Source organism: Miscanthus floridulus, chromosome 7 (genome assembly GCF_019320115.1).
Source record: "Miscanthus floridulus cultivar M001 chromosome 7, ASM1932011v1, whole genome shotgun sequence".
Taxonomy (NCBI): domain Eukaryota; kingdom Viridiplantae; phylum Streptophyta; class Magnoliopsida; order Poales; family Poaceae; genus Miscanthus; species Miscanthus floridulus.
In genome coordinates this window covers 7749090-7765442 of record NC_089586.1, presented here as the reverse complement: position 1 = coordinate 7765442, position 16353 = coordinate 7749090, and positions in this window count along the sequence as shown.

Genomic DNA, 16353 nt, shown 5'->3' with positions numbered 1-16353 from the left:
CGACCGAGCTAGAATAATGACGAACCTGGGGCGAGTCTTGCCATGTGGTGCTACCTGGGCACTTGGATATGGAATACCTGTGGTGGGTAAATTGTAATTGGAGGTGTCCTTGGGTGTGAACCTCAGAGAGGTGGAGCCCGGGGTAGAGGTGCTGTGGTGGCACGTAAAATGAAAACCCTGATGAAGACATTTTGGCTTGGTCAATCCCTAAGGACTTACTAGTACTCAGATTCACCGGGAATCCTTTACATCCCACTCGCCCTATGTGGTGCGGGATGGTCAGACTACTTGGTAGAACAATGCCACTAATGCTAGGTGAACGTGTGCAAGGAGGTATGGGGCGTGCGGTTTCCCCCACACCCTTCCGAGACTTCAGGAGGCCTTGTGGACCTGGCTCTTGACATCCGGAGAGCCCCGGCTCTATCTACGACTCACAGTATCAGCCATCCCAGACTAGACTTGGGATGTTCCAGGGCTAAGAGGTAGGGTGGCATCGTTCTAGGCTAGCAAGCGACCGGAATTCTGCCTAGGAGATACATGGCTCTGAGGATGGCTAATCTTGTGGGTATGTAAAACCTCTGCAGAGTGTATGGTTGATCGATCGATACATATGCTGACTTGTCGGCTATGGACCTTTCCTAGGTTTTGCTTAAACTAGATAGGAGATGAGTCCTTCTTTCCTCCCTCCAGGGTTGGGGTATTTTCTGGTCTTGAGCCTTGGGGGGTGCGGGCCATTGAGACAAGGCCGAGAGGGAGTTGGCCTGTCGACCTGAGTGTGTGAGATGAGATATGGTGTGGTGGTGTGGAGATGGTTTGGGATGGATGGTTAGTGGATGGATATGGATGGTGTGGTGGTGAATGTGTTAAAAATTAGATATTATTATTATATTACTATTGTTATTTACTTCTCATGCGCTAAGAATGCAAACCATAGCCAAATATTAGGATTGCCAGATCTCGTGTTTATCTTTTTTTCCACTAAAGCTCATCGGTGCTGACCATGGCCTGCACACATCTGGCGGTGTGCAGATTTCCTGCTTCTTAGAGATGCTGACTTTAGAAGGATTAGGAGGTCTCGTGCCTACGCTCAAGTTTGGTTCGGAGATGGAATCTACGCTGCACTACGCCAACCCTGATGATGCCCGTGAAGGAGGAGCCTTCACTCGATAGTCTTCTGCTAAATTAACTCTGTAATAGGTGTGTTCCCCCAGTGATGTAATATCTTGTATTCTTGTAATCTTACGATGTATGACTATGACATCGACTGAAATATGATAATATGATGGAATCAGTTCTTGGTTTTATCATATTAAAATTCATTCTGTGGATTTTCTCTTCAAGGAAAATTGAGGATGTTTCACTGGCTGGCCTGTCTTTGCCGCGCCCCCCGCCTAGGCCGTCCGCGCCGCTGCCTACGCGCTTGGGCCACCGCATCTCGCCGGGCCAGCCGCTGTGCGCGCAGCCGTGTCCAGGTGGACTGGTCGTTCCAGCTGCTGGGCCACCGCGCGCTTGCGGGCCGAGTTTGGCCGCCCGGGCCTTGTCTTGTTGCGTTGTTTTGGTTTTGTTAATTCAGTGTCTTTCTAAAATTAAAAATAAAGTGTAGAAAAATCATAAAAATGCCAAACTAGTTTTGTTGAGTTACTAAAATCATGATCTACCTGTTAGTATATTTTGTTCACATAGTGTGGTAATATTCTTGGAAGCTATATAATTAATTTAAGATACTTAATATTATAAAAATATAAACTTGTAGGAATTATTGTGACAAATTGGTAATAGTGTTAAATCTAAAAATTTTTACAGTAGGCTCCTAGCAATATTAGGTACTCATTGTAATTTTTGTAGCTCCAGAATAATTAGTTTGCTAGATAGATAATGATGCCATATTTTGAATAAAGATTAAATTGATAGAATGGGATAAAGAAACATCTTGTGTTTATATAACTAAAATATTTGTTGAGAAATAGTGTCTTATCTGACAACGTGTATATATAGCCTAAGTACGGTCGTCGTTAGAACTAGCCCGTTAACTTGAGAGGCATAAATCGTATTTTACGTGTCACGATTACAGTCGATTAATTATGTCTTTGTATTTCATCGCATTGCATATCATAATAGGGACGTCGATGGATCATGGAGTCATCGGGAGTTGCTAGAGAAATGGTGTTTTTGGAGATCGGTCGTCATAATGGAATGCTAACTTCTAATTAAATCTTACCCAGGCAAGCCCCGGTGCATAACCCAACTTTTCTGCACTTTAAATTATATTTGTGCATTAAGTTTTAAGGAGTTCAATGGAACCCACTTACATATATATATATATATATATATATATATCTTATTCTATGAGTCTTACTAGTATGACATGATCGTGTAGATTGCTATGCTACAGGACTCCGATAGAAGTCAAGTGATTGCTGTCACTCGCGAGATATAGGAAATATATTACTGTATTATTATCACCTGGAAAATATAAATGATGGAAAGAAAAATGGTGACCGAGCAGGGATATGGGTTTAGTATTGATGGGTGTAATGGGTTGTGTCGCCGCGGACGCGAGGCATAGCTTGATTACACTGCTTTTCCTAGCTGTGTCGGTTAAGGACCGGTCATTGCATAACACTCGAGGCAAGTCACAGACTTATTATCCTGAGCACATACTTAGGTATGGGCGCTTGAAAGATTTGTTGCTTTCTTGTCGTGGATCCGACTCTTTCCGGACCGACTGTCTTGGTGGTTTTTGGGTTAGGAGGTCCTTGCACCGCAATAAGTCCAGGACTCAGGGGCGGGGGCTTGGAGTCCTAGTTTGGACGGGGACCTGGACACCTAGGACAGGAGGGTGATGGGTTGGTCCTGCTTATGCCCGGGGTACAAGCGGGGCGTGTGTTTTTTGGTACCTAGCTGGGCGCATTGATTCGTGAATAGTCAGGCAATCCGGTACGGCTTGTTTTGTGCCTAGCACCGTAGTAAGAACTGAAAGATGGAAGATGAAAAAAGAAAATCTGATTGCTTACCACCTGCTTGAAAGTAGCACAAGTGCTTATATAGAATGGTTAGTTCATGAACCAATGCGGCTATTAATAAAAATCGAATATAAGGACGCATGTTTAGTAATGCTCCTGCAGATGCAATAAACCCACCAGCTAGATAGCCTTGTATATTCTTGGAGTCTTTTCTTTTCTCCTGTCGGGTAAGTCTTGCTGAGTACAATTGAGTACTCAGGGTTTTATTCTCCCTGTTGCAGGTGATAGGTGGATGCTAAAGCTGACTCTTGTGCGTTGATTCCTCCTGGTGGGCTCAGAGAGAATTTCCTTTACGTTGCTATCATAGTTTTTATTTATAACTCTTACTAAATGTTTTTATAAATGAAAGTTTTATAATCTGTTGTCCTCGTTCACATATCAATGCTTCATCACACCATGAATATATAATTATTTCCACTGTAATTCTGATGACATGTTTATATTTCGCTGTTACATTAAATTGTTCATAACTCTGATAATATAATTACATTTCGCTATTATAATAATAAATGTTATACTCTGATGTACATGTAAAATGATGTACAAAATGGGTAATAATGATGTAAGCTTTATTCTCTCATTTGTGATCCTGATGTAAAAATGTGGATTTTTGGGTTCTCTCTTGGGGTGTGCCCGATGGGACCGCGTGATTTAGTGTTCTCCCTTGAGTGCTTAGTGTCTAATGGAAGACGAATACTCCTGAGAGGCATTAGATTAGGCAGTTCTGCCACATGACCTCTCTCCCTACAGCAGCGGCGAATCTGCCCCCTCTCTCCTGGTGGTGGCGCGGCATCAGGCGCTCGACTCGGCGACGGTGGCTCGCCCTCTCTCAGTCTCTCTCTCTCAGTCGCAGACACGAAGTGCCCCCATCAGCGCTCGGCAGGTTTCGGAGTTCTACGGCCTGCGAAACGCTGCCTCCAGCTACGCGTACAACCTACGACGCCGCTCGGACCTATGTTCTATCCACCGATCTCGGCCAAAGCCATGCAACATCGTAAACATGGTCCGGATTGAAGATTATCAAGAAGGATCCATCCACACAGTCCGAGAGGGTGACTCCAGCTCCTCATCCGGCATCGCATCCAACGCATCTGTCCACACCGAGCTTCAGCGTCACGAAGATGAAGGCGTCAAATACGATCTGGATCTACCAGACCACGCCCCGGGTTTCCCCCAATTTCCATCTTTCTCGCCAAGACGAGGGGATTTGATCCACGTTGTCAGCAACGACGAGCCGCCAGCAGTTGGCGAAACAGAACAAGAAAAGACTGCACGCGAAGCACGCAATATCGACCGGTTTAATCGCCGGCAAAATCGAAGCTGAAGCAGACCAGGAGGCACGACGCATAAGACTCCGACCTCGTGACCTCAACGATGCTTTCGATAGGGTGGGGGACAAACAGGTCTTCAAGACCCCAAGCACCAACGTGGTCGTCGCCATGGCGACAATGCAGCGGTTGCCCAACACTCCCGAGACCCAAGCAGTCCGTGATGACATACAAGCTTATCTGACAGCTGCTATGGCTCAAACCGCGGAGATGAATCAAGCCCGGGCCCCATCCGTTTCTGTCGAATCAAGCCACAGCCGCCAATACTCGAGTCGCTCACAGCCACTCAACCAACGTGGCTCACGCAATAACGACCCATCAGACAACCGTCAAGGCGGAAACGGTGGTCATGATGGTGGTCGGGACGACAACCGCCGTCGGGAGGATAACCGCCACAACGTTCGAGACGACAACCGCCGAGATAACCGCGACAATCGCCGTGATAACCACGGTCGCAGGGCTAATCCAGATGGCAATCGAGATCGCCGCGATGGCAATAACGATCTCCGCCATTACCTCGGCGGACGTGATCTGCGCGCTCGCATCAACCAGAGAGCCGATGATCGTGCATCCCATGAAAGCTATCGCTGTATGGAGTATGACACCGCCCACGGTCCGCCGGGTCTAAAGCAGTTCACTCCACACCTGCGCCAAGTCATATGGCCTAAGAATTTCAAGCTCGAGAAGCTTCAGAAGTACGACGGCAAGGAAAACCCCGAATTATGGGTCATGCTCTACGAAACTGCGTGCCGCTCAGCCATGGCCGACGAGCACGTCATGTCTAACTACTTCCCAGTCGCTGTTGGTCATGCAGGTCACCAATGGCTGGTTAGCTTGCCAGCGAACTATTTTGACTCTTGGCAGGAGCTCAGGCAGGCCTTCATCGACAATTTCATCGCTACTTGTGAACAACCCGGCAACAAGTATGATCTGCAGCGGATCCGAGATCGGAAGGATGAACCACTGCGCGAGTACGTTCGGCGTTTCTCGGAGATGCGCATCAAAGTCCCATCAATCTCCGACAACGAAGCAATCGAGGCTTTCATCACCGGCCTCCGCTTCCACGACGCCCTAAGAGACAAGCTCCTCCGGAAGAGACCCGAATCAGTCACAGCGCTTTTGGCCACCGCTAAGAAATACGCGGACGCTGACGATGCTAAAAAGATAATCGTTGAAGAAGCAGCAAGGGTTCCACGCTCCGACCACCCTCCACACCGCGACGATTACCGCAGCAATCGTGGTCGGAACGACAATTTTGACCATCGCAACCAGCGCAACGACTCCCGTGACCACCGTGATCAACGTAATCAGCGGCGCAACCGCCGTGACGATTACAGAAGCAAGCGCGCTCGGGAAGACGACGGCGAGGTCAATACCGTGAAAAAGGGCAGCGGACGTCAAAACTACGAGGACGACTACGCCAAAGCATTGAAAGGACCCTGCCAGCTCCATCCCAAGTTGAACCACACCATGGAGAATTGCCGCGTCCTCAAGACTATCTACACGCGTCAACAGGCTCCAGATACGTCCGACAAGCTTAACGACGTGGGGGAACAGCGCAACGAGGACAACGACGACGACGATGCAGATCCTCGTCATAAATACGTCAAGCCGACTGATCGCGTGCACACCATCATCGGCGGCAAGGTGTCCATTGAGACCAAACGAGAACGCAAGCTGCTCGCCCGCGCTTGCTTGAACGTGGCAAAGACCGACAACCTTCTCACCGATCCGCGGCTTCCTCCGTGGTCTCACCGTGAAATCTGCTTCAGCAGGAAGGACCAATGGGCCGCCATACCCGAGCCAGGGCGTTTTCCTCTGGTCCTCGATCCTTGTATCAACAAGGTTCAATTCGACAGGGTACTGATCGACGGCGGCAGCTCCATTGATATACTGTTCAAGAACAGCCTGCCCGCTCTGAAAATAGCCCAGGCGGACCTGAAGCCGTACGAGGCACAGTTCTGGGGCGTTCTCCCCGGATAGAGCTCCACACCTCTCGGGCAGATCACGCTACCTGTGCAGTTTGGGACTCCGGACCACTTCCGCACCGACTACGTCAACTTCGTGGTCGCTGATTTCGATGGCACCTACCATGCTATTCTTGGTCGACCGTCGCTCACCAAGTTCATGGCCATACCTCATTACAGGTATCTGGTGCTCAAGATGCCCACTGAGAAAGGAGTTTTAACCCTCAGGGGCAACGTATATGCAGCTTATACCTACGAGGACGACAGCTTCAAAATAGCAGAAGCCCATGACCTCTCTATTCGCATGGCCGAGACCATGCTCGACGCTAAGAAGACCCCGGCCGACCACTTGGAGATCCCAGAGCTCAAGGCTCCGCGCAAGAACATCAGATCCAAGGAGCACAAGACGATCCAGCTGGTCGAAGGCGATCCCAGCAAAACGGCCCTCATCGGGGCCGACCTGGATCCCAAATAGGAAGACGCGCTCGTCAGGTTCTTGAGGGGCAACGTGGGTGTGTTTGCATGGAAACCTTCCAACATGCCCGGTGTACCTCGGGACTTGATTGAGCACTCCTTAAATGTCAACAGCAAAGCCAAACCAATCAAGCAGAAGCTACGACGGTTCGCTCGCGACAAAAAGGAGGCGATTAGGGTAGAAGTTACACGGCTTTTGGCAGCCGGATTTATCAAAGAAGTGTATCATCCGGAATGGTTAGCCAACCCGGTTCTTGTACGCAAAAAGAATAATGAATGGAGAATGTGCGTTGATTACACCGATCTCAACAAACACTGCCCTAAGGACCCCTTTGGCTTACCTCGCATAGACGAGGTCGTAGATTCAACCGCCGGTTGCGAGCTGCTTTCCTTTCTTGATTGCTACTCTGGTTATCACCAGATCGCTCTCAAAAAGGACGACCAGATCAAGACATCTTTCATCACACCTTTTGGCGCCTATTGCTACACGACTATGTCGTTCGGGCTCAAAAACGCCGGTGCTACCTACCAACGCGCTATACAGGCCTGCCTCAACGACGAGATAAAAGACGGCCTCGTCGAGGCTTACGTCGACGATGTAGTTGTCAAAACCAAGGAAGCACATACCCTTGTTGACAATCTGGAACGCACCTTCGCAGCCCTTAATACGTTCCAATGGAAATTAAACCCAAAGAAGTGCATCTTTGGTGTCCCTTCTGGCATACTGCTCGGCAACGTCGTCAGTTACGACGGCATACGCCCTAACCCGGAGAAAGTCAAAGCTGTCTTAGACATGAAGCCCCCAAAAAAGGTGAAGGATGTCCAGAAGCTCACCGGTTGCATGGCTGCTCTAAGCCGTTTCATATCAAGATTAGGAGAAAAAGGACTACCGTTCTTCAAACTGCTCAAATCGTCCGAGAAGTTTGAGTGGTCGGAGGAGGCAGACGCTACCTTCACGCAGCTGAAACAATACCTCACTTCACCTTCGGTACTTACTGCTCCCAGAGAAGACGAAACTCTCCTACTTTACATTGCGGCAACCAATCGGGTGGTTTCCACTACAATAGTGGTCGAGCGCGATGAGCCGGGCCACGCCTACAAGGTACAGCGGCCAATTTATTTCATTAGTGAGGTACTCAACGAATCCAAGACCAGGTACCCGCAGATTCAGAAACTGCTCTACGCCATACTGATAACATCCCGAAAGTTGAGACATTACTTCGATGGATATCGTGTGGTGGTCATGACCGAGTATCCTTTGGGGGACATCATTCGCAATAAGGATGCGAACGGGCGCATCGTCAAATGGGCAATGGAGCTATGCCCCTTTTCCTTGGAATTTGCAAGCCGTACTACAATCAAGTCTCAGGCACTCGTCGATTTCATCGTCGAGTGGACAGACTTAAGCACGCCTGCCTCTCCGGGATCCGACGAATATTGGACGATGTACTTCGACGGTTCTCTCAACATTGATGGTGCGGGAGCAGGAGTTCTTTTCATGTCACCATCCAAGGAGCAGCTCCGGTACGTCCTTAGGATTTATTTCCCAGCATCTAATAATGCCGCCGAGTACGAAGCATGCCTGCATGGTCTACGCATTGCGATCGAGCTTGGAGTTAAACGTCTCTATGTCTACAGAGATTCGGCTCTGGTCATCAACCAACTCAACAAGGACTGGGACACGACCAGTGAAAAGATGGACGCATATTGCAAATCGATAAGAAAGCTGGAAGGCAGGTTCTATGGCATCGAGTACATACACGTGGTCCGGGACAAGAACCAAGCAGCAGATGCATTGTCAAAGTTAGGATCATCCCAAGCCAAAATCCCACATGGCGTATTCGTCCAAGACCTGCTCATGCCTTCCATTGAAGACGAAGATTCAACGACCAACAAAGTTTCAGACCAGCAATTAGTGGCTACGGTTCCGGCGCCAAGCACAATCGAGCCGCTTCCGACCACTCATGAGCCGGACTGGAGAACGCCTTTCATCAAGTACTTGACAGATGGTAGCGGTTATATCGATCGAACAGAAAATGAGCGCCTGATGCGTCGTAGTAAGCAGTATTTGCTCGTCGATGGCAAGTTATGGCGCAAAAACGCTAAGGAGGAAATCTTGATGAAATGTATAACCCAGGAGGAAGGCGAGCACCTCCTAGACCAAATCCACTCTGGCTCCTGCGGCAACCACGCGGCCTCGAGAACACTGGTCGGTAAGGCTTTCCGAGCAGGGTTCTATTGGCCGTCAGCAGTGGCCGACGCAGAGAAGCTAGTCCGCCGCTGTGAGGGTTGTCAGTTCTTCTCCAAGAGAATCCATGTACCAGCACATGAGATCCAGACGATTCCAGCCTCTTGGCCCTTCGCATATTGGGGACTAGACATGATCGGGCCTTTCAAACCAGCTCCTGGGAAATTTACGTGCGTCTTCGTGCTAATTGATAAGTTTTCTAAGTGGATAGAATACATGCCTTTGGTACAGGCATCATCAGAGAAAGCTGTCACATTCCTCGACCAGGTCATCCACCATTTCGGCGTGCCCAACAGTATCATTACTGATCTAGGTACTCAGTTCACCAGGAACGCTTTTTGGGACTTCTGCGATGAAAGGAGCATAGTTGTAAAATACGTCTCGGTGGTGCATCCTAGAGCTAATGGACAAGTCGAGCGGGCAAATGGCATGATCTTGGATGCGTTGAAGAAGAGGATGTACAGAGAAAATGATAAAGCTCCTGGAAGATGGCTCAAGGAGTTACCAGCCGTTGTCTGGGGCCTCCGAACTCAGCCCAGTCGTAACACCGGCGTCTCACCATACTTTATGGTTTATGGCGCTGAGGCAGTCCTTCCACCAGATATAGCTTTCAGATCAGCACGGGTAGAGAACTTCGATGAAGGCAAGGTCGACGAAGTACGGGAGCTAGAAGTCAACAGCGCAGAAGAGAAAAGGCTTGATTCCTGCGTACGCACGGCCAAATACCTTGCTGTTTTGCGCAGGTACTACAACAAGAACGTTAAAGAGCGTTTCTTCGTGGTCGGGGACTTAGTCCTGAAGTGGAAGACGAACCAGGCTGGTGTCCACAAACTCGCAACCCCATGGGAGGGACCCTACATGATCAAGGAAGTCACACGTCCAACGTCTTACAGGTTAGCTCATCTAGACGGCACGGACGTACCAAACTCATGGCACATCGACAAGCTTAGACGATTCTATGCTTAACTACTGAGATATGTACTCTACTTACATTTTTGATTTATTTTAATAAAGCAATTATGATTTCTCCGACCACTCTAATGTGTCACTACGAATTTTATGGATATTCTGACTTAGCCAGTACAAGCCGACCACCACTCCTTCTACGGTTTTTGGAGCAGGTCCTGTCTCCGGTTCCTCCCAACACGTGCACGGGATCCGCTCTCTACGTTGCGGGTGATTGGCAGGTCCCCCCTGGTTTGACTTGTCCGTGTCCACGTGTGCACAGGTCATGTTACCTCACACTCCGACCACATGCCAACCAGGGCCGCACAAACCCCTCGGGATGATGTGTCGAGCAAAACGGTACAACTAAACCGAACGTTAACACGTTCCCACTTAGTTACACCAACAAAAAATTTCAAGCTTAAACGCGTTTTGTATAAAGCAAACAAGCTTGTAATGATATACAGTTACGTTATTACAAGCTTGCCTGAAGAGGCTCAAGTTTACAATAACACAACTATGTCCTCCTTCTACAGCTCTAAGCCTATTACATTGGCTGGTCAGTGAGCAGGGCATTTACTGCTCGTCGCCTCTGATACCCTACTCGAGTCTTGAGGACTCTTGAGCTAATCAAGCTGAAGGAGATGGCCCCGCCGGTGCCTGGCTGGTCGAGACCGCAGGCTTCATCGGTTGGCTTGCAGCCGACGGCATTTCCGGCTGACTTGTCGATGGCATACCCTGCACAGGTGTTGTCCCACCTCCGCACAGGTTAATATCGCCAATTATCTTTGACGACAAGTCCAGCTGGGCCATCCGAAGTTCTTCGGCCTTGTCTGGGTCTATCTCCTTCGGGTACCCAGCCTCCAAGCGTTTGAGATCGATCAGGGGGTAGTGAGCACGCACCATGCTTAGCACATGGGCACCCGTGTACTCACCCGCCTCCTTCACGAAGTCTTGGAACCATCCCCATGCTTGCTTGCATCTCTCGACCAGTCCGAGCTGAGGCGTCCTTAGCTCTTCCTCTGTGAGCGCCGGGTCGATAAGGTCGAGGACGGGCACAATGCCAGTTGCCATTTCTTGGCACCGCTTGCTCCACGTGTCCCGCTCCTCGGTGGCCTTAAGGCATTGTGCTTTCCAGTCGTCACGCTCCTTGATCACGGCCTCAAGGTGCCTCTTGGCATTGACTTTCAAAACTGAAAACAGTACAAGACATCAAATGTGATGATACGACAAGGCAATGTGGGCAATTGTATGAGAAAGGTGGTCTGGAGTGCTTACTTTTCAGGTCGTCCTTCATCCTGTTAGTGTGGTCTTGGAGTTCCGACTGGCGGCGTGCTAGTTTCTCGTTGTCCTCCTTCAGGCGACCACATTCTGCAAGCGCACGGCTGTTCTCTCCCTGGAGGCGGGTCACTTCAGCTTCTAAACCTGCATTACATCTATTACTGTCAAAAACAAAACAACACAAGTCCCGCACTTGTTATGATACGGTGAACACTTACCTGTTTTCTCCTGTTCTTTGCTTTGGAGCTGGCCGACCAGGTTTTGGTTCTGTGCCTCTTGGTCTGTCTTCTCCTGGTCGGCGGCTTCAAGTTGGCGCCGTAGGCGCTCCACTTCAGCCGTCAGCTCCTTGTTGGTCATCACGATTCCTTCTATCTGGTCGAAGCACCTTTTGCGGTATCTTGCAGTTTTCATCAAGTCCTGCACACAGACAAGCCACGTCAGACAGTTCGACTACACAACAGGGTCAAGGACTAAAGCCAAATATACCTGGACTTCAGTCACCAGACGCTTGGCCGCCCGTTCGACTCTTAAGGTCTCTTCGACCTCTGGGATTTCCTCGTGCATGACCCATTCGTCGTTCCGATAGCGCGATACATATACATGTTGTCGCCTATCTTGGGGACGGCCCAGGACTTCTTCTACTTCGTCCTCTTCAGCCTCCTGTTCGGGAGGCGGCACTGGTCCGGCGTTTGCAGACTCCACGACCACCACGGCTTTCCCATGAGCCGTCGCGTCGGTAACCATGTTCCGGGCAACTTCTGGCTGCTGCCCCTCGGCTAGATCCAGCTCCCTTGGCGCCGTGGTAACCGCCTCGTCAGGGTTCGTGCTTGGAGCACTTGTATTCTGCTCGGGGACCGGCGTCTGGTCGTCCGCCTGCTGAGACCCAGGCGGAGTCCCTGCCGTTTGATCCTCCACGGCTGGTTGCTGAGCAGTTGGTCCCGCCATTGTTGGTGAGGACGTTCCGCACCCAGCTAGCTGGTCGGGGTTTTCGGTGGACTGAGATCTAATGAGTTCAGAGACAAATTTAGACAACAATAGCATCCAGTACAAAATGCAAAGTTTACATCAAAAATATGGATACTTACAGTTTCGATTTGCGGAAGGATGTGGCGAAGGAACGTCTCCTCGACCGTCCCTGCTCAGCTTGCTCGGCAGTACCCACCGGGATTTGATCAACCTCCGGTACGGGCGTCGGAGTATGATGCGGCATGTTCCCTTTGTTGGTCCTCTGTGCAGCAGTGGTCGGTGCCGTGACCACTGCTGGTCCAGAGGAGCCACCCTGCTCTGTCGGTCCCACCTGCCTTCTCCTCTTTCGAGGGACGAGCCGGAAGATGTCAGCATCCTCTGCTTCGTCGTCCGACAGGGGGAAGATGGCTTGGCGCCGTTTGCTGGCAGCCGGACGCTTGCCAGCGGCTCTGGTCGAGGCGTCTTCTACGGTCTCGAGTACCGCCCAGTGAACGTCGTCGGTCCTGGTGCTGGTCTGGGTGGCTGGGCCGGTAGCTTGTGGCCATTCTACACCAGGGGGAGGCGACACGAACACTCCCGCCCGGTCACGGCCATTATACTGTGACACAAAATGAAGGAAAAGACAGTTATTTTCTTGATACAACATGACTCTACAGTTAAAAGGAAACGTCATTTACCTTTGGGGGAGGTCAAGCCAGCTTGAAGGCGTGCTCGATGGCGTTCAGTGCAACATAATTCGGATCGGCCAGATTGAACAGCTCTCCAATCCTGGCCTTGATCTCCGTCTTATCGAGCGGCTCTTTCCTGGTCCTTGTCAGATCCGCGCCACCTTGGTATTCGAAGCCAGGATGAATCCTTTTCTGGCATGGCTGAATTCGTCGGCTAATGAAGTTGCCGACCACGCTCGGGCCATCAAGCCTTCCCCACGGGATCATCCCGAGCAGTTCGGCTATCTGTTCCAAGTTCTCAGGCTTCTCCGACCAGCTGTTCTTCTTCTCTGGAATTAGCCCCACGTCGCACAAAGTGATGGTGTTCGGCTCTTCACGGATGTAGAACCATTTCTTGTACCACTCGTCCAATGAGGTGTTCCAGGGATAGTGCAGGTATTGGGCTTTCATGCCGTCACGCAAGTTCAGATAGACGCCTCCGGCGATCTTCGAGCCACCACTTCCCTTTTTCCGAAGGCAAAACAGGTGGCGAAAGAGGTCGAAATGGGGCTGGAAGCCACCATACGCCTCGCAGAGATGGATGAAGGTAGAGACGAGAAGAATCGAGTTGGGATGCAGATTGCAAATCCCAATCTCGTAGTACAAGCAGAGACCCTGAAGGAAAGGGTGCACTGGAATCCCAAAACCCCGTTTGAAGAAATCTTCAAAAACCACAATTTCACCTGGTTGTGGATCGGGGAAGCTTTCTCCTTCGGGTGCACGCCATCCCGCAAGTGCCTTGTTGTGGAGCACTCCCATGGCGACGAGGTCCTCGATGGTCTGCTCGTTGCTCCGCGACTTCCACCATTCCTTCGCCATGACCCCGCCTTTCTTCTGGGCGTCTCTCTTCGCCATTAGTTGGTCCTTACTAAGTGGGTGGATGCGGGAGACCGAGGGGATTGGTGATGATTTTTGGGGGAATAGGGTTCGGCAGGAGGAAGAAGAAGGTTGCGGCGGCGGATGACAATGGGGAATGGTGAGGGTAACTTACCAGACCTACATTATATAAAGCAAAAGGGCACCGTCGTTTCGTTCGCCCGAGAATATTGGGAGTCGTGCGCACGCGCCGCAGACGGTTGTTCACACAACCTCGAAATCTGCGCCAATAAACGCGCTCCTTCGTTAACAGTGTACGCGCCTCTTCGTTGATGGTGTAAGAGGGCCCACATTGACACACCTCAATACAGGTGTCAACCGACTGTTTGCCAAAAAAATAAAAAATAAAAATAAGAAGACAGAATGACGTACTATACCTATTTACTTTTTCGACCAGACGTGTCAGACTGGTCAGATTGGACTTGGCAGAGAGTAGAGAAAAATAAATACACCAAATAATAGTACAAGCAGCGCACGCGATCGTGGACTGCCCTGACCACTACTGTGCTCGGGGACTGCCCAGACCACTACCATGCTCGGGCACTGTCCACTACCGTGCTCGGGCACCGTCCGGATCACTTTTGTGCTCGGGGACTGCTCCGACCACGGTTGTGCTCGGGGACTGCTCCGACTATTACCGTATTCAGGAGCTGCTATGACAACCGCTGTGCTCGGGGACTCTCCCGACCACTTCTTGGAGTTTTGCTCTCCTCGGCTACATGTGATTTGTACTCACATACAGTTGAGAGACATTTATTTGGACTTTGCTATAAGGCTCATACTTCGCCTTCCAGTAAGCTTGGCGACTACGTCGGTACGATGCAAATGCCGGTGTGTCTTGTTTGGCATGTACGGCAATTGGATTCTTAACTTCAGCGGAGTTTTTTTTTAGACCCTGGCACCACGTGCCTGTGTCACCTACTACCAGGCTCGGGGACTAAGTGGGCACACTTCATCTTGCGGTGAATGTGTTTGTTTAAATCGACCCCTATGCTTTGAATGATTAAAAGGATTATTAATATGCTCGGGGACTGCCCCGACCACTGCTTGAATAATGGTTCTCCTTGGCTACATGTGATCTGTACTCACATACAGTTAAGAGACATTTCTTTAGACCTTGCTACAAGGCTCATACTTTGCCTTCCAGCAAGCTCGGGGACTACGTCGGTACGATGCACCTGCCGGTGCATCATGTTTGCCTGTACGGCAATTCGGTTTTCAACTAAACTATGAATTCTTTTTAGACCCTGGCACCACGTGCCTACGTCACCTCCTACCAGGCTCGGGGACTAAGTGGGCACACTTCACCTTGCGGTGAATGTGTTTGTTTTTCGACCCCTACGCTTCTGATGTTCAAGAATGCTATGCTTCAAGACCACTTACATTTCTTTTCAGAAATACAAGTGGGCACACTTCTCAGGACAGAAATCTTTTCTTTTTTTTATAAGAGCACCATACATTCTTCGGACAACCTACTTCTCCGGTGATGACGGTGGTCGGAGGCGTCAAGGTTCCAAGCCTCGCTTGTCGGAGAAGGTGAAAATGGCGTGTCGCAGCATAATACATGATGCTCGGGGACTAGCTGTGGGGGTATTAACCCCTATACCCTTACGGCTAAGCTTGGGCTGGCCCGGATCAATGGGTTCAGTCCACCCGAAAAACGACGTGCGGCTCGGTTCACCTGATCGGAGTCCCGCACAAGGAATCAAGATGGATTTGGCGACCAAGCAGGATCCTGGTCGGTTAGAATAGGAATCCTTGTCCGGCCACATATGGCAATTGTAACTGACTAGGATTAGTTTCCGGATCTGTAACCCTGCCCCCCGGACTATATAAGGCGGGCAGGGGACCCCTCTAAAAAACATCTCTCATTGACATACAGCAATACAAATCAGACGCAGGACGTAGGTATTACGCCTTTTCGGCGGCCGAACCTGGATAAAACCTCGTGTCTGTCTTGCGTCACCGTCTTGTTTGGGGCTTGCGCATCTGTCTGCCGATAATCTACTACCTTGGGCATACCCCTAGGTAGACTGCCGACCATATTTCGTCGACACGTGGGTTTCGGTTGGAGATGGATTTTTACCCGAATTGGTGTTCGGGGCGATTTCGGGTTTTAGGTTCGGGTTTCGGGTTTGGGTGCCCAGACATTCCACCCGACCCGAACCCGCCCCGTTGTCATTCTTAGCGGGGGGAGAGAAGAAGGAAATGAATGTGGGGCGGGGCAGGGGTCATTAATTAACCTGGCATGTGGGCCCACGCGGCAGAGGAGATGGGTCCGCGTAGCAGTAGACGGTGGAATGGAAGAAACATGAAAGTTGGTGGGGGTTAGCTGTGCTTTGCGTGGGCCCGGGCAATCTCTGAGTCATGGGTGAGGCCAGCAGTTGGTTGCTGCTGTGCTACTAGTCCTCTATAGTCAACATGTTCTCCACCGTCTAAGGATAATATGGACAATTTTACTGGTCAATCCCACATGTAAGGGCTACCAAACGACGAAAAACAAATAGAACAAGGATGAAATGATTTGTAAGGCAAAGA